Source organism: Trichechus manatus, unplaced genomic scaffold, assembly GCF_000243295.1.
Source record: "Trichechus manatus latirostris isolate Lorelei unplaced genomic scaffold, TriManLat1.0 scaffold00005, whole genome shotgun sequence".
NCBI lineage: Eukaryota > Metazoa > Chordata > Mammalia > Sirenia > Trichechidae > Trichechus > Trichechus manatus.
The window spans coordinates 22,238,148-22,264,628 of NW_004443941.1; positions in this window are offsets into that span (position 1 = coordinate 22,238,148).

Below are 26,481 nucleotides of genomic sequence, written 5' to 3' on the forward strand. Positions count from 1 at the left end.
GCTTTCTCTTCTCTCAACGTCATCCACATCACATTAGTTTCTAGCTGTTTTGGTTGTAGGGTTTATTGGCTCACTGCATACATTTGATTTATGTTGCAGAATGTACATGATGAATCAAAAAAATATTCTTTTGCCTGAAGTTTCTGTAGCTGCTTGGAAATTCACTTGGGGAAAACATGACTTTTGTCCATTTTTCAATGGCAGTGAATTTACTGACATGTTCAAGGCAGTAAAAAGAAGATGAAGAGAAGAAGACGCACCGTTTGGTGTCTGGAGACCAAGTCTGTCAAGGCTCACAGTGGGGAAGAAACCACAAAGGTTGCTTTGCTTTGTTATGTTTAAAGAATTTGCCTTTGAGGATAGTGGCATTTTGCTGTCACCATGGGATCAATTTCTTTGGGAGGGAAGAAAAAACAAAAAATCTTTCCTCTTTAATAGTTCTCAAGGTGATCTGGTAGGCTTAGCATTTAAACAAGAAATGTCAGAAGAGGAAATGAGTGCTGAGGATGGAACAGAGGGATTTAAAAATAAAGTTGGAGCCTTTTGATGTTTGGCACAATTTCCTCAAAGAAATTATGTGCAGTTACAGTTCAGACCTGAGCAATATTCCATGGCACGTAGGTGGATTTTCAACTCTCAAATCAACAGCAACAACCGAGTCAAATGGATTCTTCTGAGTATGTGCCAGGGCTTGTTAACATTTCTTGAAGAAGAGTTAGAATTTTGCCTTTTGGTATGCATGTTGGGGGAGAATTAAAAATATTAAAAATAACCTACTATTGAAATTAAAATATCTAAAAACCACTCTGTGAAAAATTTTGTAGCAACCTATATGTGACATAAGAGACCAAGTTGTGTTGTAACCCCAGTAACCTATAATAAGGAACTGTTTTGATTCTCATTTTACAAAAGAGAAAACTGAGGCTTAGAGATTTTTTTTTCCTTCTTATTCTTCCCCTTCCCACCACCCCCACCCCCCGCCACCTACAGACATCTAGGAATTGAATCTACATTGTTTTACCCTAATCCTGAGTTCTTATATTTTGATGAGGCTTTGCCAAGATATTTATATGGATTCAAATGTTTTAAATATTTACATACTCAACAGAACTTGAAAAACTGAATTATATAAACTTCCTTTATTGTAAGACTTTTGCAGTTTTCTAAGAGTAGAATATACTTTGTAGTATTTCCCGAATATGTATGAACAATAAAATTTTAACTTGCTGTATGTCTTCGGAGAAGTTCCTCAAAACAAATTTGGAAAACACCACAAATTATAGCCACGTGTAACCATTAAAAATACCAAAAACCAAACCTGTTGCCATTGAGTCAATTCCGACTCATAGCAACCCTATAGGGTTTCCAGGGAGTAGCTGGTAGATTCAAACTACCAGCCTTTTGGTTAGCAGCAGAGCTCTTAACCACTATGCCACCAGGGCTCCGTGTAACCATTGGGAGTTTTTAATATCTTAAACCAAATACATGACAAAAGGATCATTTCAGCTACCAGAAAAGGCTAGTAAGGAAGGCAAATATTTGGTGAACTTTGCAACTCACCATTTAAACTTATCAGGTGAATTCAAGAGATGGCTTAGAAAACGATAAATAGCCCAAACTCTGAGACCAGACTGCCTGTGTCAACACCCAGCTCTGCCATTTAATACCTGTGTAATCACAGGTAAGTGACTTAACTTCTCTGTGCTTCAGCTTCCTCAAGGATCAAATGGAGATAATATTAATTATCTACATCATAGGACTGTTATGATGATGCATAAATTAATAGTCCTGAAGTATTTAGGACAATTACTTATGCATGGTAACCTCTATATAAGAGTTTGTTAAATTTACTATATAAATCTGGAAATCTGGCCTTATTGTTCTGTCATGGATTTAGAGACAAAAAAATAAAACAAAACACTAATTCATAATTTTGTCTTGGCAATACTTCTATCAGCCCCTTCTTATAAGACATCTTATCTAAACCACAAGTAATTTCTCATGTGACACATACTTCAGTCACTAGTTATTTACTTGGCTTTGATCCCCAATGACATCACTGAAATCACTGCTCCACCTGGAATTCCAGCTCCGGAGTATTCTGCTTCAGTCTCAGTTCCACTGCCTCACCCCAATCTCACTCTGCAAGAGGATGCCTCTTTAATTGTTCGTGAAAGAAATGTATGAAGGAATAAAGGTAAATTAGAGCAAACATATTATCTAGGAAAAAAAAAACTGTACATGTTAGACTCCAAGATTCTGACAATAATTTGAGAATAATCATTGAAATTATAGCTGATTTATGTTGCTAATTTTAATATTTAAATTGATTTTGTTCATTCACTCTAGATATACATGTATTTGAATAGATGGTCACATACATATATGGAGGTATCACACTTATTGAGGCAGTAATTAAATGTTGCCATTATTACCTGTATGATGAAATGGCATACATGGGTAATTAATGTTCTATGGTGCCAGCATTTGCTATATCACATGAAATCCTTCCTCAGAAATGCCCAGTTTTCATTCATTTTTAAGCTGTAGGATTTGGTGAGGTACTTACATTTTAATTCTCATGGCAGGGGTTCTATCTGGACATTGACTAAGCAGTTGTCAAACTGTGTTCTACGGAAACTTGGTTTTCCATGGAGCTATTAGTCCTAAATGATGAAAATTAGAAAAGTAATAATGTTTGCAAACCCACTATGCTGAATGTTTTATTAGTGTGCTTTGTACCTAGTGAGCAGTAAGCTGAATACTGCTCTTTTTGTCCTGTCTTCTCATTTCCACTTTCTCGTTCACTGGTGAACACACCATGTAAATTCTTGATTTTGCTTGTTTCTCCTATTTTCACAACAGTCACACCTGGTCATCCTTAGGCACTGTGAGCCATCTTCAGTGACTCATATTCTTACATACACACCACACACACATATTTGTTAGCCTGCATTCTCTCCCATAATGCTGCTAATTAGCATTCTCTTCTTTTTAGACATTTGCTTCAGAGAGAGACACCTGCACATCGTATATATATGCAACTGATAATAGATCATTAAAACAAACAAAAAACCCAAACCCGTTGCCGTCCAGTCGATTCCAACTCACAGAGACCCTATAGGACAGAGTAGAACTGACCCACAGGGTTTCCAAGGAGAGGCTGGTGGATTTGAACTTCTGACCTTTTCGTTAGCAGCTGAACTCTTAAGCCACTGCATCAACAGGGCTCCAATAGATCACTAGATCAAATCAATGAAGACAATTACTAATAAGACAGAAAAATTAGGGAAGGAAAGGAGTATTGAGGAAACATTGCAGCTAGAATGTTAGTTGACTAGGCCCTTTTAGCCCTTGGACTTGAAAACTACCTCAGCTGCTCCTCTAATGAAATCTGTTCTATACCAATATATGCAGAGTGCTCATATTGACATTAATTCTAAATATTCAGTGAGAGGCTTAAGGATTCAAAGAAAGCTTGGCTGACCTGTCACTTACTACATTATTGCACTGTTACCTAATTTTGCAGTTTTTAAAATGCATTGAATCATAACAATAATAAAGTCTCCTTCTTCCCTGTTCAGATTTTGCTTTAAAGGAGATTAAATTTCTACTAGACTCCATCTTTGCTCCATTATACCCAAGTGTAATGTGTAGAGTTCATATTTTTAAACCAGATTCTCGTTTGGAAAAACTCAAGGTTGCTTTTTCAAAAACAGTGCCAACTAGAGACGAGTTCTGTGCTTGAAATAATAGAAAAGCAGAAAGATCACATATTCTTGGTTACATAAAGAAGGGTAAATCATATACTGTATATAGCAGATATTCCTAATCCTTGGTAGAGCATTATTGCACATATTCAGATACATTGCACTAAATAAAGCAATTTGTTTTGTAAACCCATGAGGAAAACTGAAAAGTCAGGGTCACTTATACTTCCATAATTTTATGAATTCAGGGAACTGGAGGAACTCTATATAAGTCATATAAAGCTGCATGATACATCACCCTGTTCCTACTTGTTTAGAAAGTCAGCAAACCAACAGAATATCCTTGCGATAGAATATTCATTTATAGAATTATATCATTTATTGCATGAAACTTACAAGGGCACTCAGAGCATTTAATTATCATTTTAGGAATGCTACTCTGAGGCTCCCATATCCCCTGGGAAACTCAGATGTAATCTGACTTTCTTACACAGTCTCTTTTATCTTTCTCTAATAATATGGATTTTGTGAAAGCCTCATCATTTAAAAAAATCTGTTTTATTTCACATTCCAAAACACAATCAGATTTGTAGGTTAGAGCAGAGAAACACACTGATGGGAAATTGAAGTGAGGAGACAGAAATGACATTTACAATTTTGTCGTTTGAAAACAGAATAACAAAGAAGATAAAATCTGTCAAGAAAGAAATGTAGAATTGAACATGTTTGATAAACAGGTTTGTATATACGATGTCAACAGTGGTAATTGGATACTTGAAAAATAGTGATTGGGTTGATTCTTCTGTACTGGGGCAAATGACGGGCTGATGCCGCTCCCAATTCCTGATAAACGATTCTATGCCTTATTGCCCTAGATTATGATAATGTGTTAAAGTACAGATTTATATTTTAGTGATGAGACAAGTTGGCAAAAATAATTGATAGTTATTATTTATGTATCAAATCTTAGTTCCTTGGCATCTGTTTCCTTGACACACTGATTTAATGAAACATATTTTACTCCAGAGATTGTACAAGGGACACTTTCCCATCCACTATGGCCTATGGTTTTATCTACCTGCCAATGTCTCCCACTGAGACTGCCCTCATGTTAGCTCACACGTCAGGGTTGAGAGGTTTATTTGCTGTCTCAGATTTATTCAGACCCTTTTCCAAGTAGCAGGTCATCCTCAAAAATCAGCAGTCTCAACCATGTAGTTCTCATCATTTTGAAAAGAACCAAGGTTGCCCTAAAGTACAATGACAAAGTCACTTTGGATTGTCATTTTCTTCCAGAGATCTAAAGGATTCCCAGAGCACCTTTGGCCTATATTTCATGCGATATAGACTCTCTAATGATTGAGAGATTTTTATGTCTCAAGATCAAATTTTCCCCAATGTAGTTTGCTGTTGTCCAGTACAAATTTCTTTTTTCTTCAAACCTCACACACACACACACATTTTTTATTTACACTTGGAATATTGTTCAAAGCTTCTGTTGACTTTTCAAAACACTTCTGAAATAAATTCTACCAGCTACTTCCAACTGCCTGTAAGAGAAGGGTGTATTAAATTTTCATGTCAGGAAGTTGCAGCTGTAAGAAGTTAAGTGGTTTCCCAAAAGGTCTTGGTAAATCAGACACCTAACACAGATTACCACGTCCTACCACTGCTCCCGACGGAGGAGATCTGTGTGACCAACTGGGGTATATTGAAAGAAAAAGAGTTTGAATTTTAGCCAGATTACTCCAGGAGACATGGAGTTTTGAATAGCCTCTTGCTGATAATTTATGACACCCCTCTCCATGCTTTAATGTCCCACACTCCATGGAAATGGCAATAGTAACTATAATGTAAACACTCCTCAACTAAAAGCAACTTGTTAGGCCTAGAAATTTTATGAGCCCTAGTGGTGTAGTGGTTAAGTCGACTGCTAACAAAACTCTTAATTGTGCTCATGAATAACCTGTACAAAGACCAAGAGGTAGTCGTTCAAACAGAACAAGGGGATACTGCATGGTTTAAAATCAGGAGAGGTATGCATCAGGGTTGTATTCTTTCACCATACTTACTCAATCTGATGCTAAGCAAATACTCTGAGAAGCTGGACTATATGATGAAGAACTTGTCATCAGGATTGGAGGAAGACTCATTAACAACCTGTAATATGCAGATGTCACAACCTTGCTTGCTGAAAGTGAAGAGGACTTGAAGCACTTACTGATGAAGATTAAAGACTACAGTCTTCAGTATGGATTACATCTCAACATAAAAAAAAACAAAAATCCTCACAACTGGGCCAATAAGCAACATCGTGATAACCCAAAAAACCAAATGCACTGATATTATGTCAGTTTTGACTCATAGTGACCCCAAAGGACAGAGAAGAACTGCCCCATAGGTTTTCCAAGGCTGTAATCTTTATGGAAGCAGACTGCCATATCTTTCTGCCATGGAGGAGCTGGTGGGTTCGAACTGCCAGCCTTGTGGTTAGCAGTCAAGTGCTTAACCACTGTGCCAGCAGGGCTCCTAACTTCATGATAAATGGAGAAAATATTGAAGCCGTCAAGGATTTCATTTCACTTGGATCCACAGTCAACGCCCATGGAAGTAGCAATCAAGAAATCAAATGACATTGCTTTGGACAAATCTGTGCAAAAAACCTCTTTAAAGTGTTAAAATGATGTCACCTTGAGAACTAAGGTGCGCCTGATCCAAGCCATAGTATTTTCAATCACTTCGTATGCATGCGAAAGCTGGACAATGAATAAGGAAGACAGAAGAAGAAATGATGTCTTTGAATTATGGCATTGGTGAAGAATATTGAATATACCATGCACTGCCAGAAGAAGGAACAAATCTGTCTTGGACGTACAGCCAGAATGCTCCTTAGAAGACAGGATGGTGAAACTTCGTCTCATAAACTTTGCACATGTTATAAGAAGGGACCAGTTCCTGGAGAAGGACATCATGCTCGGTAAGGTAGAGGGTCAGCAAAAAAGAGAAAGATCCTCATTGAGACAGATTGACACAGTAGCTGCAACAATGGGCTCAAACATGGTAAATATTGTGAAGATGGCCAAGGACCGGGCAGTGTATTGTTCTGTTGTGATGGCATCTAACAAATAAAAAAAAGAAACTTCATAGAGAAATGTATGTGTATATATGCATAATAACTGTGTTGTAGAAAATTTTAGGGTATGCAGCTGACATGTTCATGGTAAGATTTAACCCGTATAGCTTTTGTCTGGAGCTTTATAATAGTTGATAATATTTTACTGACATTCAATTACCCCTTAAGGTCAACTCTATAAAAATAGTGTTTCAATGCATAGGTGATAGAGGCAGACCTAGTTTGAATCCTAACTCTGCCACTTACTAGCTGTATACTAGGGTTAATCATTTGTGAAGTTATTACTTTGATGTGAAGACAATATGTATCTGTGTCATTTCTATAGCTCACTGGAATATAAGAGAAATTTTTAATAACAGCTTTATTGAGATATAATCTACATAACATACTATACACCCATTTAAAGTGTAAAATTCAATGGTCTTTAGTATATTCACAGAGTTGTGCAACCATTACCACAGTAAATTGTAGAACATTTGCATCACCTCCACAAGACGCCTCATACCCATTAACAGTCACTATCTCATTTTCTCCCAACTGCTCCACCCCCGGGAAACCAGTAATCTACTTTCTGTATTTCTAGCTTTTTCTGAGCTGAACATTTCATATCAATGGAATAATACAATACGTTGTCTTTTGTGGTCTTTCACTTAGCATAATGTTTTTAAGGTTCACCATGTAATAGCATGTATATGTACTTAATTTATTTTTATTGTTGAATAACATTCCATTGAGTGAATATACCACATTTTATTTACCCATCAATCAATTGATATGCATTTGGGTTGTTTCCACTTTATGACTATTATGAATAATGCTGCTATGAACATCCATGTACAAGTTTTTCTGTGAACGTATGTTTTCGTGTCTTGGTTATAGTCTTAAGAGTAGAATGGCTGGTTCATATGGCGACTCTATGTTTAATCTCTTGAGGAACTGTGAGACTGTTTTCCATAGTCGCTTCACCATTTTACTTTTCCATCAATGGTGTTTGAAGGTTCCAATTTCTCCACCTTCTTGCCATCTTCCTATAATCTGTAGGAGTACTGTATTTTTACACAAATAACGCAAGCCTTCTACATTTGTTTGCCAACCACGCCCTTCCCCTCTTGAGGTATTTTTGTAAGAATCACTATGCCAATTTTTTTTTACATATCACTTTTTAAAAAAATTAGCATAGCATGTTTATGAAAATACCTCACAGGGGGAGGGCACAATTGGCAAAGAAACGTAGAGGGTGTGTGTTGTTTGCATAAAAATATGGTAAATTTAATTTGAAATTTTCTGATACTCACATTGCCTTCTCTTCCAATTTTTAGTCTCTTTTTATTTCAAACAATATCTATTTTGAAAATATATAGGCAGTTTAAATTCCAAATCCTATTAAGCCTGTTCACTCCCTCTCCTTCTTCCTTCTGGTGATAGCATCTTGGTATAGAAAAAGACTTTTGGTCTCTATGCCATGGGGACTGACAATGAAGTTGGCTGTGATGACATTTCGTGCTGGTCCTTGAGCTGCTTTCCACTGGCTGAGGCTGACATTCTCTGGAGAAGTTTAGTCTGGTCCCATCCATAAGCATACTGCTAGGGTACATTGATTAATGTGCTGTGTCCTCCTGACCTAATCACAACCCATAACTCTCCCTTGATGACTCATTCCCATTGTATTCCAAGGACCTCTAGATCTTCCTGACTCCTGACTGTGACTCCAATCTGGTCCTCAGTCAAAGTAGACTTCTCAGTAGCCTTTAATTATTAAGACATTTTGTCCCCTCAGTAGTAACCAGACACTAAGCTCCTGCTTTTGCACCCTTTCCTGGAGAATGTAGGAATTCATGGTCCTTGCAAGGTATATGGCTTCAAAAGGCAAATTAGAAATTCCAGCCCAGGCTCATCTACCCCTCCTCAGTGGCTTCACTATCATCTCTATATTGGCACATGACACTCTGGATCCAATGTCTTCCCAGGTGGCCAAACAGACAAGGCAAAAGTATTCTTTAGCCCCTATAGCTGCAGCTGCTCTTGAAACCACTAATGGTGACTTACCAGTAGTTATTAATGATGATTTCCTTCTTCCACTACCCTCCACCATTACCCAGCACCTCAGTTGGTCTAGGTGAATACATGGTAGTACGGCCCAATCCTTCTTCCCTGGTCACCATTCCCTTCTAAAACCATAGTTGCTGCACTTGTCAATTTTACTTCAGGATTGGACGAGGGACTAAAAATATGACATGGTGGATCATCTATATACCAGACATATTCTTCCCTCCTGCTACTGTGTAAAGTAGTCCTGATAATCAAGGTCAATTATTCCTGAAAGTCATTTACTATTGGTATCTTGGCCTGATGAGATTAAAGTGGCTGGACAGCAGCTATAGCATACAGTACTCTGTCCACTGGTGGAAACATTGCTGCTGTGAGAAGCAGGACTTTTAGACCCACAGAGGTTTTGCTATTAGGAAACCTGTCTTTTCCAAGTTGGTCACTGGGAGTGGGAAGTATGAACATTCCTAGCACCCCTGACCCAGGTTCCCAGACTCATTATTCTACAAACTGGAGAAGGAGAACCATATAGTACTTATTAATTTAGGTCGTATACTGCATCAGGGACCATTGTTCCACATCTCCACAAGACAACATATATAAGCTGGTTCTTCAGCTATGCCTGCATACAGCCCTTCCATAACTCAGTCAAGCCAGCAGATTCTGCATGGTTCAATATATAACAGAACCACTGTATGCCCTCTGCCACACTTCTTTTGCTCTAAAAGTGTCCATTATTCCAAAGTGAAAAAAATACATGTGAATGCACTAAGCACATGGCCGATCTTAGATACTGGTGTTAACTGAGGTACTAGAAGCAAAAATGCCACACTAATACGAAGAGCATAGGTCCGTTCCAGTTAGGATGAATCATTGCCCCTTCCAGAGACCCGGTGAAATCAATCTCCATCGATTTCCCACCAAGTGACTGGTTTGTCTCCTGCAGCAACAATAGCCGTATGTGACTTGGCGAGTGGGAGCTGTGCTGTTGGGTCAATGCACTGACTGCATCCCAACCTCAGGACGACTCTGTTCATGCACTCAATGTACCAGCCCGAGGGTGGTCTAACAGAGATTGACTGACATCAAAGGGCTGAGTCATTCTGTCTTTTTGACCATTTAGTGCTTCTTCTATGGAAGGTGATATTTGAAGTCATTATAATGCAAAACAGAGGACTTAAAACTTTGTACTCATGCTCATGACATGATCAGATTTTAGTTTAAAATTTTTCACTGCGAAAGTTACCCTTTGCTTAAAATCTAGATTGAAATTTAAATTATAACTCACAGAGACGTTCACATTGGAACATTTTTAGAAAAGAAATGCCTATGTTCTTCACATGATTGCTTAAATAACTTTTCTTAAACACCATAACAGCATATTCATTTTAGATATACTTAATCAAGGAACATTTAAGTCTTCTAATGGAATTCTAAAGCTAAAGGTCTAGAAACAACAAACTTACAGATATAAAGTGTTTCACCATGTGAGAATCAGGCCAGAAAGTAGATTTATCTTGGATCAACCCAAATGAGCAATCATTTCCTCCCTCTGAAACATGGACTTCTCTACTGCACAGTGAGAAGGTTGAGGCAAATCATCATTAAGGCGCCTTCTGGCTCTGACATCCCTTATTATAAATATTGGCACTTGTGATTGTCACATTTTCATTTTTCTTAGTTGACAACATTCCTTTGTCATTTGTTTTCTTCTAATACTAAAGAGGAAACACTAGTGTTTACTTACTCAAAGGTGGAAGGAGGATTATGCTTTGGGCATTTATTATGTGTGGGGGAGTTAGCATGGCTTTAGAGTCAGACTTCAATTTGAATCCTTACTCTATTATAATGCTCTGGGAAAATCAATTTAGCTGGTTATAAAATAAGAATACTATGCACCATGCAAGACTATTAAGAGACTAAATGAGATAGCAAGGATAAAATGCATTACATATCATCTGGCTGTGGTGAATACCACCATGCTATCCAAATTCCACTTCAGGAATGAAGGAATTATTATTCCTAAAGCTGTCAGGAGGTTCTGAATTGCCTTGACTGAGGAAAACCGTCTTACTGAAGCTCACATCTCCTCCATGACAGTCACATCTCATCATCATGGGACTGTAAAGGCTCTGGGCCCTTTGTTCTACCTTGGAAAAAACTTTCCAGCTCCAGAGATCCCCATGGGGTTAGCTGAGGCCTTTACTGATACTGCATCATGGCTCACTTTTCCTCTGACCAACTTTGCTTCCTTCTCTCCCCTCCGTGAGTATTAATCCTAAACACACTACCTAAGAAACATCCTGCACGTTTACCTTCAGTCTCAAAGCCTATTTCCCAAGAAAATCAACCTTGAGAGTAAATCAGTATTACAATGGGATTATAAAACTGGATTACACATTATCAGGTTGGCAGTGAGGACTCCATCACTGGTGGTAGGTGGAACAAAGACAGCCTTTGGCATAAGGTAGAAGTACAATTGTTAAAACTTTCACCAGTGGTGAACCCGAAAGGTATAATGGTGTAAGGTAAACTCTTTATCCATCATTTGAGAAATATGTGGGATTTGGTAACTAGAAGGACTGAGAATTGGGTGGCTCTTGCCAAGAGCTACACAGATCTGAAAAAAAGACATAAAACTGTCTGTATTTCCAGACAACATAATTTTCTATGTAGAAAATGCAAAAGAACCTACAAAAAAAGTTAATAGATGAAATAAGTGAACTTAGCAAGATTGTAAAATACAAGGACAGTATAAAAATTGTATTTCTATATAATAGCATTAACAATATGAAATTGAAATTTAAAAGCACTATTATTTACAATAACACCAAAAAACATGAAATTATTATAATTGTAACCAACTATTTGCATGACTGGCATGTTTAAAACTACAAAACAATACTGAGAGAAATCAAAGAGGACCTAAATAAATAAAGAGCTATACCATTCATGGATCAGAAGTGGTAATATGCTGGAGCTGGCTTATACTGGCCGATAGATAAGTTTTTAGAAATTTTGTAAGCCGATGACTTCAGCTTGGTAGCTTGAAATCGTCTATGATTGGAATATTTACACCACAGAAATGGGCAAATGCTACAAATAAGAATGTTCTTCCCTTCACTCTATCCCCATTGAGCCAGTGGTTAAACATTTTCTAGCATACCACTGACTGGAAGACTCAATACTGCTAAGATGTCAATTCTTCTCAAATTAATTTATAGATTTAGTACAATTCCAATCATGGTCCCAACAGGCTTTTTGTTTTAAGAAATCAATGAGCATATTCAAAAATTTTGCAGGAAAGCAAAGGAGCCAAAAGAATCAAATCAATCTTGAAAGAAAACAAAATTGGAGAACTGACACTTTCTGATTCCATAATTTACTGAAAAGTTACAATTATTAAGACAGTGTAATATCAGTGAAAGTATCAACACATGGATCAATACAGCAAAATAGACAATCCAGAAATATAACTCACCTATATGGCCAATTTATTTTTGACAAAGGTGTCAGCCCATTCAACGTCAAAAGAATAGTCTTTTCAACAAGTAAAACTGGTGTAACTGGGCATCCATATGCCAAACAAACAAACAAAACTTTGATGCACATTTTGCATCGTATAAAAAATCAACTCAAAATTGATTATAGATTTAAATATACACCTTAAGCTATACAATTTCTAAAAGTTACAACAGAAGACAATCTTTGTAAAGATTTAGAAAATCACTTACATAGAACAAAGAAAGCATCAACCATAAAAGAAAAAAAAATTGAGAAATTGGACGTCATCAAAATTAAAAATCTCTTCTAAGTCTTTGCTAAGTTAATGAAAAAACAAACTGCAACTTGGGAAAAATATTAACAAAACACATGTCTGAAATAGAGTGTGTCCCAGAATATATAAGGAAATGTCAATGCTCAAAAAAAAAAGGACAACATATTTTTTAAAACTGGACAAATAATTTCAACAGACACTTCACCAAAGTAGACAATGGCAAATGAGCACATGACAAGATGTTCCACATAATTAGTTATTAAAAAAAAAAACAAACCCACTGCTGTTGAGTTGATTCCAACTCATAGAGACCCTATAGGACAGACTAGGACTGCCCCAAAGGGCTTCCAAGGAGCACCTGATGGATTCGAACTGCCAATCTTTTGGTTAGCAGCCGTAGCTCTTAACCACTACGCCACCAGGGTTTTAGGAAAATGTAAATTAGAACCATAATGAGATACCATTTCTGTGATTGTTAATTTATGTGTCAACTTGGCTAGGCTGTTGTGCCCAGTTGTTTGGTTAAATATTAGTCTAGATGCTGTTATGAAGTAGTTACATGTGATTATGAAGTAGTTATATGTAATTAAATCAATTGGCCATAAGTACAGCAGATTATCTTCAATAAATCAGTTGAAGGCCAAAATCCTTATATATGTATATTTATGTATATGTGTGTGTATATATAAGGAGCCCTGGTGGCACAATGGTTAAAGCAAAAAGGTAGGTGGTTCTAAACCACCAGAGGCGCCAAGGGAGAAAGATGTGGCAGTCTGCTTCCATAGAGATTTACAGCATTGGAAACCCTATAGTATTGATCTTCGTTGGAATCAAGTCAACGGCAGTGGGTTTGGTTTTTAATTTTGGTATGTATGTATATACAGATATATAAAATGTGTGCATGTATATACATACATATGTGTTTATGTGCATATAAATATACATGTATGTATTTTTTTATTGGTTCTGTTTCTCTAGAGAACCCTAAGGCAACTACATACCCATTAAAATGGCTAAAATAAAAATAAACTAGCAATACCAAGCTCTTACAAGGAGGTGGAAAACTGGAACCCTCATTCTGCTTTTCGAAAAACAGTTAAGTAGTTCCTTCTAAAGTTAACCATGCACTTAACCACTTACCTTGCAAACTAGCAATCCCATTCCTAAATATTTACTTACGATAAAAAGGAAATATGTCTCCACAAAAATGAGAATGTAAATGCCTATAGTGGCTTTATTCATAATTGCTTCAAACTGAAAACAACCCAAATCTCCATCAACTGATGAGTGGATAAACAAATGGTGGCACATTCATATAATGGACTACTATGAGAAAGAAACAAACAGCATAAATGAATCGCAAATGCATTACGCGATTCAGGAATGACTGAATGAAGTCAGACTCAAATACATTTATAAATATGTGACCCCATTTATATAACATTCAATTATAACAAATTACAGATAACATTATAAAGAATAGGAATTCCAGAACACTTCATTGTGTGAATGAAATCTGTACATGGATCAAGAGGCAGTCAGTTGTTCAAACAGAACAAGGGGATACTGCATGGTTTAAAATTGGAAGAGGTGTGTGGCAGGGTTGTATCCTTTGACCTTACTTGTTTAAACTGTATGTTAAACAAATAATCCAAGAAGTTGAACTATATTAATTAGAATGTAGCATCAGGATTGGAGAAAGACTCATTAATAACCTGTGATATGCAGATGAAACAACCTCTCATGCCAAAAATGAACACAACTTGAAGCACTTACTAATGAAGGTCAAAGACTACAGCCTTTAGTAAGGATTATGCCTGAACGTGAAGAAAACGAAGATCCTCACACCTAGACTAAAAACAACATCATGATAAGTGGAGAAAAAAATTGAAGTTGTCAACAATTTCATTATACTTAGATCAACAATCAATGTCCATGGAAGCAGGAGTCAAGAAATCAAATACTATATTGCATTGGGCCACCTGTTACAAAACACCTCTCTAAAGTTTTAAAAAACAAAGATGTCACTTTTATGATTAAGGTGTGTCTGATCCAAGCCATGATCTTTTCAATCACCTCATATGCATGTGAAAGCTAGACAGTGAAAAAAGAAGATTAGAGAAGAATTGATGCATTGAAATGTGATGTTGGCAAAGAATATTGACTATATAACATGGATTGCCAGAAGAATGAACAAATCAATCTAGAAGACATACAACCAGAATGCTCCTTAGAAGTGAGAATGGAGAGACTTCAGCTGCCTTACTTTAGACATGTCATCAGGAAAGACCAATCTGTAGAAAAGAACATTATATTTGATAAAGTAGAGGGTCAGAAAAGAACAAAGGAAACCCTCAATGAGATGATGTGACACAATAGCCATAACAATGGACTCAAGCACACCAGTGATCATGAAGATGGCCCAGGACTGGGAAACATTTCATTCTGTTATACATAACGTGGCTGTGAACTGGAGCCAACCTGACAACAACTAACAACAACAACATATAATATTCTGGAAAATTCAAAACTATAGTGAGAGAAAAAATATAAGCAGTTTCCAGAAGGTAAGTTTGAAGGGAGGGAAACACCACAAATTGTACAAGGGAAATTTTGGAAATGATGCAACTACTCTATGTCCTGATTGCGCTGCTTGTTATAAAACTGTATGTTTTTGTCAAAATTCATACAAACATACACATAAAAAGAGTGGGTTTTACTGTATGCAAGTTATAGCTCAATAAACTCAACTAAACAGAAATCCCTAAAACAGCTGAATTTTTTAAAAAATAAGTAATTATTCAGCCAGTTGGAATTAGCTTTTCTCTGACATTGGCCACCTCAGTGCTGGCCCAATAAGCTGTCTTGTCACTGTTAGGAGCCATCCAGTCAATTCTGACTCATAATGACCCCATGTGACAGAGTAGAACTGTGCCACAGGGTTTTCTTGTCTGTAATCTTTATGGAAGCAGATCACCAGGTCTTTCTCTTGCAGAGTGGAGCTGCCAAGTGGGTTTGAACCAGCAACCTTTCAGTTAGCAGGCGAGCCCTAAATGTTGCACCACCAGGGATTCTTAATGCTTGGATCCAAAAGCATAGACTTTCCTTTACAAGATTGATATAACTACTGCTGCAGCTAAATATCCAAACTGCCAGCAACAGTTCTTCTTAGAGCCATCTGTCAAGGAGACAAACAGACCACTTGGTAGCAAGTTGATTCCATTTGCATTGGATTCATTCTACCTTGTAAAGGTAAGTGATTCATTTGGACAGGAATATGCATACGTTTTGGAATAGCTTGCCTTTCCTGCCCACAGGACCTCAGATAGCAACATTTTCTGCAAGTTCACAGAATGTTTGATACACGTACAACAGGATCCCACATTCAACCACTCAGAGCAGGAACACACTTTTCAACAAAGGAAATTTGAGAATGGGTCCATGACCACAGGATCCACTGATTTGTCATGGATCACGTCATTCAGTATATGCCAGCCTGATAGAGTGTGCTGTTGAAGAAAGAGTTGAAGTATCAGTTCAAAAGTAATGTTTTATGAGGATGCAGCACCATTCTCCAGGATTGGAACAGTATACATTCTTTAAATGAAAGACTTTACATGGTGCTGTGCCCCAATATAATGAATCCGGGGACCCAAAAATAGAAGCAAGAGTGGCCCTGCTCACCATCACTGCCTGTGACCCACTTGGAGAAATTGTGATTCCTGTCCCCACATCTCTGGGGTGGTAAGTCTATGGGTCCTGTTTTCCAAGGTAGGTACCAAATGTCTCATTTAACTGCAAGGTGTCTTACTAAGGCACATCAGACCCTTCATGCTAAGGCCCAACAGGTCATTATGACAATGGTAGGCAGAGCTTCTATTATACAGTGTGGGCAGGGATGAATATTTCTGGCATCCAGTTATCTATTAGAGCATTTCTTGAAACTACCCTGCCTAATTTTGACAATAACTCTGCAACAGGAACAATAATAGAAACTAAAAAAAAAAAAAAAAACCACATACATTGTAGTGAATAATTCTTCATACCGTTTCTGAAGGCTTAAATAATGCACTCTCTTTGGATTTTTATGAGTATAAAAATCCTGAGCGTATAAGGATGCCGGACAATTATTTCTATTTAAAAGATAAGAATACTGAGGATTAAAGAATTTAAATGATTTCTTCTTTTACACAGAAATCCATGAACAAAACCAAGACCTAGAATTCTGTCCTATTAATGCCCAATTAATAGTTAATTTTCACAATAATGTGTTCTCCCTTTAGACACAAGTAGAGCTCACTCAAGGAAAATACATTCTGCAATGAACTGTCAACTTCATTCTGTCAAGTCATGCAGGATTCTCTCAAGGTACTTAAATGAAAAAAAAAAAATTTTTTTTGGTTCAATCCAAAATTGTCATAAACATGTAATGAAATCCAATTGTCGTTTGTAAGAAAGATTAAACGTGCCTGAACCACTCCTCATGTCCTGACTCCAAATGAATGTGCATTTTCTCTGGTCATTTCTTCTTGTTTCTATCACCTTTAACATCTATGTGTTAACTTAGACAACATTGACCTAACATCATATACCAAAAGAGCCTTGAATAAAATATTCTAAAATATGCCTGGTTACAATGTATTATATTATTATTACATAAAATAATATGGTTTTTATACAACTTGGGATCTACTGAGGATTGACTAGAAAAATAACTTTCATGGTCTTCTGGTACCCAACACTTGGGTGCTTATCACCTTTGGAAGCACAGAATTCATATGACATATACTCAATACATATTGGTTGAATAAACCAATGATTAGATTAATACAAATCTATTCCAAAGAGATAATTGTTTACTCTAAATTTGACTTTCATCTCCATCAAAGAGAACTTGCTGCTTTTTTTGTAATGTTTATCATTTCTTGTTTCATTCTAAAAGCTATTCATTGAATGGATCAGTGTGTTATGGTACTAGCTAGCTAGGTTTGTTAGTTAGTTAGCAATTAAATAAAATATTGTGTTTATCTCTTAGAGCTGCAGGGCACATGAAGAGCTATCTTTAGGAAATTACCCTGGGACACTCAGTTAATTCAATGTGGTTTTTGAATAGCTTATATGAAAGGCTGTATGCAAGCTTGGAAGTCAATATGGGGATATTGTCACAATAGGTAAGCCATAGTCCTAGCTTAGACAAGAGAAAAGTAAATATTTACAACTCTAAGATGAGAGAGAATGCACAACAAAGGTCAAACAACTATTTCTGGGAGCATTGAACAGTTGGTGGTCAATTCTGACTTGAAGAATTAATGAAGAAATAAGGCGAGTGAAGCTGACATTTGAAATAGACTTGAGGGACCCTTGTGCTCTAGGAGATGAGGTTGGAATTCTGTTTTGTAAACTCAAAACTCAAATGACCCTTACAGAAACATGGGGAAAAAGTGTAAGGAAATTGGATTGCAACTTCCTGTTCATGTCATAAATGATTTTTGTAAATTTGGTTTACTTATTTTGAAATTCCAAGGAATAATATCTATTGCTGTGTGTGGTAGTATCCAGCCTCTTTATTACAAAAGCAAGGCTGCATGCTAGAGATTAAATGGCTGCTTATTTGAAATATGTATTTCTCTTAAATATCTTTTTTTCCAATACTTGGTTGTACCACCAATTATCATTGTAACTATACGATGTTGCGTTGATTTAGTTCTACACATTCAGCACATTAAATATTGTTTACTATTCTGCTTTCTTTAAAATATTCTTTTAGGAATAAAGTTTATACTGAGATTAAGTTGGGCATCCACCTAAGATTGGAACACCTGGCAAAAGCTTCAATCTAGGAATAACTTAGAAATAACTTATAACTTCCATTTGAACTGATAAATGATGTCCCTCATAAATCAATTAGAATGTAATACACCAGTAGCAAATGAAGCTTTTTTTTTCCCGAAAAATGTTTCTTTATTATAAAAACAGTATTAAAATAATAGGAAACCCAGGTAAAATCTGTCCATAATCATGTAATGTAATCAAATAATTGTGTTCATGTTTCCATTTAACTTGTAGCCCTCATTCCTACTTACGTTTATTTTTCATGCCTAAATAATGATATCAATGGTAAACTTTCATATTCTACATTTTCAGTTAATCTTACAAAAGGAACATTTTTACATTTTGTGTAGTCTCTTTTCCTTTCACATGCCCATATTCCAAATGGTACCAACGTTATGGTTTTCTACGTATCTCTCGCCACTGTTCTTCATGCAAACACAGCTCTCTAGAAGTAAATATATGTATTTGAAGGAGTGTTTTGTTATTCATTTGTTTTCAAATATATGAGTCATACTACATAAAAGTTTCATAAATTGCTTTTCTTACTTAGAAATATATTTGACACTTTCTTTCAGATTAATGGATTCAGATCCTAGTGCTTTATTTTAAATTCAGATCTTACTGCTTTATTTTACATGTCTGTCTTCTAATCTATGGCATAGATTAATACAATTTATTCAGTAATTTTACTTATAGGTAGCAAGGTTATTTTTATTTTTTCTATTGTTTTTCCTACTGCCAGGAAACAAAAAACTTTGGGCTATATATTCAGACTTACCTACCAGTGCTGAAGAATGGTGGTGGTATTGCCATGTCATATAAAACCAAAACCCAAACCCATTGCCTTGCTGTTGAGTTGATTCCGACTCACAGAGACCGTTTAGGACAGAGTTGAAATGCCTTATAGAGTTTCCAAGGAGCACCTGGTGGATTCGAACTGCCTACTTTTTGGTTAGCAAACGTAGCTCTTCACCCCTATGCCACCAGGGTTTCCATATCATATAGGATATGTATTTATTGATCTTCTCTGTATTAACATGCTCCTTTAAAAAAAACTAGAGTAATCAACATACTCCATAGAAATGTACACATGACCATTTCCTCTTAAGTATTCTGCGTGTATTTTTTTCCACTATTATTTGCTTATTCGTATTTATTTATATTTTTATTATTGATTTGAAGATCTTTACTTCTCACATTACCTCTTGAGTGCTTTACGTGTTGCAAATATTTTCCCTATTCCACAATTTTTGCTGAAAGAAAATGTTACTGTATATAAATACTTTGTTGAAAACATGAAATACATGTTAAAAAATTAAAGAATTAGAAACATTTGTTAAAACATGCTATTTAAAACATTAGTTAAATACGTTTGCTGGAGACAAATAATAAATAAGTTATTTTACATAATTAAATAAATCAGTGTTCCCTCTACAGTTCCTAGAATTTTTTCTTGTTGAGTTTTTTCTTATTAAATGAGTTGTCAAAAGTGCCTTTGTTAACATCCCTTTGTTAAAAACGTTAAATACATTTGTTAAAAATTTAAGCAGTAAATACATTTATTAAAAACAAAATAACAAAAAGCTGTTACCGTTAGTATAATTAAATACATCAATGGTTCCTCTATAATTTTTAGATTTCTTTCTTGCCTAAAAAGATCTCCGAAATTTATATAAACAGGCTTTTTATTCTTTTTCTGAAATGCAAACATGCCTAGCTGGGTTTTATAATCAAATCTTTGATCTATTCATCCTCTCTTCTCTCAGAAGTTTTCCACTTTATATCACAGCATATGTAAAGTAATAGTGACGGTCAAGTCTATCTCACAGTGTTGCTGTGAGGGTTAAATGCAATCGTGCCTGTGAGCACGTAGCATAGTTTCTAACGCACTAAACCCGCCCCCCGAAAAAAAACCCGTTGCGAAGGAGTCGATTCAGACTTATAGAGACCGTATAGGACAGAGTAGAACTGCCCCATAGGATCGCTGTGTGTTGGAACCCACTTGACCACACTTAACAGCAACAGCATAGGGTTTTCAAGGAGCGGCTGGTGGATTTGAACTGCCTACCTTTTTTGGTCAGCAGCGCAGCTCTTAACTACTGCGCCACCGGGGCTCCTTTTAGCCCACAGCAGTGTTCAAAAAAAAAAAAAAATAGTACTTGCTATTGTCATTATCACTTAAAACATAATAATTATTAAGAAATTTATAGTAAAGAAAACCTCCTTGATGAAATATAAGACTGGGTTGACCTTTCTACTATGTTCTTTTATACATACTTTTTGATAAGCAAAATCATTAAAATATCTCGATATATGAAAATATAAATTCTCCTTTTGAGATAATATAAATCATTGTTAGATTGTTCTATAGGACTCACTGGATGTAGTGTTAATCAGTGTTCTTAAACCCGTTGCCGTCGAGTCGATTCAGACTCATAGCGACCCTGTAGGACAGAGTAGAACTGCCCCGTAGGGTTGCCAGGGAGCGCCTGGCCAGTAAATCAGGCTGGGATGCTGCATGGGCAGAAATAGCAGCAGCTAAACAGATGCCCAGCCACGCAACGGCACTGCACTAGAAAAAACAGCACAGTTGTGGCTTTATGATAAGTGTAAGTCCTACCTCACTATTTTTCATTTTCATAATTATTCTATGTATTGGTCCACTAAAAGAGCCCTGATAGCACAGTGCTTAAAGCGCTCAACTGCTCGGTGGTTCAAACCCACTAGCCAGCTCCGCAGGAGAATAATGTGGCAGTCAGCTTCCGTAAAGAGTTACAACCTCAGAAACCCCATGAGGCAGTTCTGCTCTGTCCTGTAGGGTCACTATGAGTCAGAATCAACTGGGACTTTTTTTTTTTTTTAAATTCTTTCACTACTTCCTCAGTATGAATTGTAAAAGCATTCCATATTGTTGGCCAACCATACCGTGTAAATTTTTTTTTTTCACCCAGGCAATTGGTAGAACTTAGCATTTTTTAAGATCTCATTTTTTATATCCTAAAAGCTTTATAGTTTTCTTCATATAGTTATTTATAGGTTTTATTAAATTTATATCTATATATTTATAGTTTAATAAAAAAAAAATTTTTTAACTAAGTAAATGGCTACCGGTAGTAAGTTGTTCTTAGGTACCATCGAGTCAATTTTCAACTCATAGTGACCCAAAGTGACAGAATAAAACCGCCCCATAGGGTTTTCTAGGCTGTAATCTTTACGCAAGCAGATCGCCAGGTCTTTTTTCCCCAGGAGCCATGATGTGGGTTCAAACTGCCAACTCATCGGTTAGCAGCCAAGCACTTAACCATGGCACCACAAGGCTCTTCACCGGTAATACAGACAGTAGCTAATACATTATGATGTTTCTGTATGTACCTCTGAACCCTCTGTGTGTTTGTGTGTGTGTAAGTATATTTTTTGACTGGAGTCTCTGGAATTGTCTAAGTAAGCTACTACAGGATCTAGAAATAATATTCTTATTTTCAGTATTTTGCATGTTATTTACGTTTTGTATTATTGACTAAGAAGAGCCCCGGTGGCGTAGTGGTTAAAGGGCTCAGCTGCTACCTGAAGGGTCGGTGGCGGGAACCCACCAGTAGCAGCTCCCAGGAAGAAAGATGTGACAGTCTGCTACCTTAAAGATTTACAGCCTTGGAAGCCCTATGGGGTAGTTCTACCCGGTCCTATAGGGTCACTATGAGTCAGAATCGACTCAGTGGCAATGGGTTTGGTCAATGGGTATTGTTGAATAAGGTAGAACTTCCTAAGTAATTTGGAATAATAATAGCAATTATGGGCCTTTCTTTTGTCTTCCTGAGTTTGATACAATGGGTGAGCCATTCCTTCAATTAATATATGTGTTACTTGAATTTGAAAATAATTTTTATCATATGTGAGTAGTTTCCTTTCTTTTTTTCTCACTTTATAATGAGAAGTAGTAACAAGATTTAATCCAATTCCATTTGCCATCCCTGGAAGGCAGTATCCTGCAGTGTTTAAGATTAAAATCTCCAGAATGGCTGTTCCACTAAAGATGTGAAGTGGTGACATGCACTCCCAACCTGAAGAGCAGATAACAACCAGGGAAGAGTCTAATATTTACAAAATGCAATTGGAAGGGGCTAGAACTGCAAATTTGTGAATTACTGGCCAGGGACATTTGCTTTTTAAAATTTCCATAAAAGATAATTGATTGTTTAAAACAAAACAAAAATAATAATGGTTTTGGGGTTTATAACATATGTAGAAGTAATATTATGTTAACAATGGCACAAAGACCATAGTATCTGTGAAGTGGTATAATATTACTTGAATGTAGACTGGGTTAAATTAAGATGATACTTTAAACCCTGAAGCAGCCACTGGAAAAACAAAACACAACGTTGTAGCTAATAAGTCAACAATGCAGATAAATGAAATCATAAACACTTAACTGATTTAAAAAAAGGCAATAAAGAGAAAAAAGAAAGGAAAAAGGCAAAGAATAGAAAGCAAATAAAAAAACGGTAACTTTAAGCCCAATCATATAAAAAATTACATTATTTAAAATGGTCTTGTTAAAAAAATAAAGGACAAAGAAATTAAAGTATATAGGGTTTATTTGAGCAGTTAATCTGTATGCATACTGAGAGACCATTTTATTAAATAATAAAAAAAAAGTAAATGGCTCAAGGCAGGCTATTTACAATGAATTTTTTAAGGAGGAGGAAATAGAATAAAAAATTAGTCATGGGCTAACCTTAATGTGATTGATTAAACCATGCCCATGCCCATGCCTCTCTCCTTAGAGATCAACTGGCATTAAGTTACTAGGTGGTCTCTAAGAGGAGTAATAGATTACATGTAAAACTAAAGCCCTAAAATTTCCAGAAGAAAATATTTGCAAAGTTGGATAAGCAAAGTTTTCTTGCATAGGACACCAATGGCAAAAACCATTAAAAATTGGATAAATTAGTCTTTATAAAACCTAAAATTAAATACATTCCCTCTTATGGAAGACACCATTAAGAAAACAAAAAGGTCAGCCACCAAACGGGAAAGAAATATTTGCAACACATACATATTTTAAAGAATTTGTACCCAGCGTATAAAAAGAACTCTTAAAACTCAATAGTAAGTTAAAAACCCAAGAATGTTAACTACCTCTCAGTGTCAAGCTCCTCATGACCACAAGTTTAAAGAGATGTATAGCTGACTGATGGTTATATGCTGATGTATCATAATAGATAATCATACCATTAATCCTTTCTGTTTGTATAAAATTAAACAGTTTACAAAGCAAGTAAATTGGTCTCACAATAACTAAGTTATAGAACCCCACCCCCCAAAAAAATCCGTCAAGTCAATTCCAACTTGTAGTGACCCTATAGGACAGAGTAAAACTGCCCCTAGGGTTTCCAAGGAGTGCCTGGTGGATTCAAACTGCCAACCTTTTGGTTAGCTCTTGACCACTATGCCACCAGGGTTTCCACTAAGTTATAGAGAATTGAGACTATTGTCTCCATTTTTCCGTTAAAGGGAAAACTTCAGAATTACACATTCCCCTAATATTTCATATATGGGTACTAGAACAACAGTGGGATTGGTAGTAAGGGTGGGGAACTTTCCCTGAAAATAGTTTAAAATTATTTGATCTAAGTAAGTGGGCATCAGACAAACATTGATGTATTTAACAAGCATTTCTTTAATGCCTAATATATACCATGTGCTCACCTAGACTCTGTAAATAGAAAGATATAATGAAGTCTAAAGAAGGGCTGAAACAGGGAACTGACATAAGAAAAGACATAGTTCACGAAAATCATCATGGATGTAAAAGCATAGGCTATAAATAATTTTAGTCCCAATACAGACAGGTTAGAAGATTAGGCCTTCTGGGAAGTTATTACTCATAATGCTAATATTTAACAGAAAGAAGGCAGAGTAGAGAGAAAAAATAAGAACTAAATGGAAAGAAGTGTAATAGAAGATAAAGAGACTATATCAAGAAGCATAGCTGAGTCAATACTGTGAAGTGTATACAATGCATAAAGAGAAGAACAAGAACAGTAAAATAAATACGCAAATAAGTAACTAAGTAAATTCTGGATTTATACGTGATATTATTGGCAACCTTCCAGAAAATTGTATCAGTAAATTAGAGAGGGCAGGAGCAAGGGTATTTCTCATTTTAATTTGAGAGTGGGAGAAAAGGAAATGAAAGTAAAAAGTATAGACTATTCTTTCACTAATTTGAAATTAAAGGGAAGGAGTGAAATGAGGTTGTAAAGGGGTAATATTTTTAAGGCGGGGGGGTGTCTATGCGTGTTTACATGCTTACAGACTGAGGAAGAAGCTGTTACCCAAAGAAGGTTCTGCTCGGTATGGCTTCTCATCAATAAAGACTCACCGAGGTGAGGAGGGAGGAAGAGCATTTATTGCACACGTGAAGGCAAGGAACAAGGGACTGAATACCTCAAATCAAGCTCTCTGAACAAAGGGAGGCAGAACCTTTATATCTTCTCTCACAAGGAAGTACGTACAAACACACTGTGGACTACATAGGTTATCATGGTGTGCAGGCGCGGTAAGACAAATTGCATTCTTTTCTTTGGCATGTAGGCTAGTAAAATGGGTTTGACTGGTTTGAGTCACACCCCATGCTTAAGGACAATGGACAGGAGGGGGCAGGTTCCCCTTGGTCTGAGCAGCACCCAATTGAGCTACACCCAGTGCTATCACTTAGGGCTTAGTTTAATAATGGCTAAGCAGCTCCAGGCTGCTTTGGCTATCAAAGCCAGGGAAAGAAAATTCATAAAACTTGGACCCAGTTACTGATACAGTGCATATTAAACACTTCAAAAATTCAATCTGAATTTCCTTTAGAAAAAAATCATAACCAAAACCAAAATCAAAATAGAAATCAAAACAGAGACACAAACAAGCAAAGCTCTTTGTCTTTGGATTCGGTAAGAATGAGTACAAACGGAAAATAAATGGGAAAATTCCTCTGGTGAAAATAGGGGAAGAAGCTCCCGTCCTCCATTGTTTTTTTAGAATTCAGTTTAGCTAACTCGTAGTTTCTTTGTCTTTATGAAAAGTATGTAAGTGTAACTTGAAGTAATTCTCTACCTTCCTGTTTTTCCTGGAAGGTGATTAGCCTGAACACAAGCGGCCCAGCACTATCTCTGGACCTGAAGGATTAGAAAATAAACAATCACCTTTAAAATGTCAATGTAATGATTGTATTCCCTTACCTATATAATGGTTAAGATTTCCTTCTGTCTCTGCAATCTCTTTAAGGGATTGTCTGTGATGCACCACATTTTGGTTTAATGCTTATTCAATAATAAAACTTTTCTTTTTCTTCTATTTTTGTGGAGAGGTTTTCTGGGCTGAGAGCAGATTTTGTTTTTAGTAACTTTTCCCCCAACAACACCTAAATAGTACATTGGGGAAAAAAAAAAAAAAATCACATTGTTGTCAGGTTATTCTAACTCATGGTAACCCCATGTGTTACAAAGTAGAACTGCTCCACAAGTTTTTCTTGGCTGTAATCTTACAGAAGTAGATTGCCAGGACTTTCTTTCACAGCACTGCTGGGTGGATTTGAACTGCCAACCTTTAGTAAGCCAAAAAATCAAACCTATTGCCCTCAAGTCGATTCCGACTCATAGTGACCCTATAGGACAGAGTAGATCTGCCCCATAAGGTTTCCAAGGAGAGGCTGGTGGATTCCAACTGCCAACCTTTTGGTTAGCAGCTGAGCTTTTAACCCCTGTGCCACGAGGGCTCCAAGTACAAATCATTTGCCCCACCCAGGGACCTAGCACATTGGTAACTTGTACTAAAATTGTCTCAAAAGAATCATATTACAATGAAGACCTTCTGGTATTTTCTTTTCTTTTTCTTTTTTTTTTTTTTAATTGTACTTCAGGTGAAGGCTTACAGAACAAATAGTTTCTCATGAAACAGAAGTACACGTGTTGTTTTATGACATTGGTTAA